General features: G+C 44.9%; 1 pseudogene; it reads left to right on the top strand.

Annotated features, from left to right (window-relative positions):
- Positions 1 to 232: 232 nt before the first annotated feature.
- Positions 233 to 823, top strand: LOC112821471 (HIG1 domain family member 2A pseudogene; annotated as a pseudogene).
- The last annotated feature ends 244 nt before the right edge of the window (positions 824 to 1,067 follow it).

The raw sequence follows: 1,067 nt of genomic DNA, 5'->3' as shown, positions 1-1,067 counted from the left end.
AAAATCCAGGTTTATCCTCAGATTCTCTTAATGTTTCTTTTAGATCTTACCTCTCTTTCCCCTCTGTGCTTCACACTAAGATAACTTCTTGATGTGCTCCTCTAGCTAATGAATTTGCTTTTTCGTTTTGCATAGTATGCTATCTAGCACATTTAGTGATGTCTTTAGTTTAAAATTTCCATTTTTCTGGAGTTTAGCGTCCGTATTTTCTCCCAAAGCAGTTCCCTGGAACATGGCGGCTCCTGGTCCCCTGACTCCCGGGGTACCCTTTGAACCAGCACAGCCCCCAGTCATTGAGGGCTTTAGCCCCAGTATCCACAGCACTCAAGAAAGCTTCAAGGAAAAATTTCTTCGCAAGACCCGCGAGAACCCAGTGGTACCCATAGGCTGCCTGGTCACGGCGGCCGCCCTAACCTACGGCCTCTCCTGCTTCCATCGGGGTCAGAGCCACCGCTCTCAGCTCATGGTGCGCCCCCCCGGATCGCTGCTCGGGGCTTCGCGGTCGCAGCCATCTTGCTGGGTCTGGCTGCACCTGCTATGAAGTCTCGATCCTGAGTCCGAGACCTGGCCTTGAAAGTTACACAGAGACCATTCCCAGCCCCAGGAGCAACCACCGGTCCCGCTCCCTGACTTATTCCCGCGACTCCCCTGACAAGCCCCTGTATCAGCGGGGGAGGAAGTGGCCAATTGTGTAACTGACAGATGTTTTTTCAGGAATCTCAGATTCGGTTCAGTTTGGGTGTTGCATAGTTCTATTTGTGCCCCACTTTCTTCACTTCCTACTTAATAAACTGATCCACTTGTAAAAAAAAATAAATAAAAAATAAAATTTCCATTTTTCTATCCAATATCTCTGTCTTAAAATAATAACCTATGTTTGTTTCCTGCAAGTGATACTTTTTTGACCTTCTGAGCATATTAATTATATCCATTTTATTACCAGTTAAATTTTGAGTTTGTTTTCTCTGTCATGATGTTGGCATTTATTCTTATGTGCTTATTTATGACCATGTACTCATCTTTAATGGGTATTTCCTATTAAATTATCTGTGTGGATAAGCAACTTG

Source organism: Callorhinus ursinus, unplaced genomic scaffold (genome assembly GCF_003265705.2).
Source record: "Callorhinus ursinus isolate GAN/ISIS: 27379988/994484 unplaced genomic scaffold, GSC_fseal_2.0 scaffold10, whole genome shotgun sequence".
Classification (NCBI taxonomy): Eukaryota; Metazoa; Chordata; class Mammalia; order Carnivora; family Otariidae; genus Callorhinus; species Callorhinus ursinus.
The sequence above is the reverse complement of the archived record's forward strand: the minus strand, read 5'-3'. Positions and strand labels throughout refer to the sequence as shown.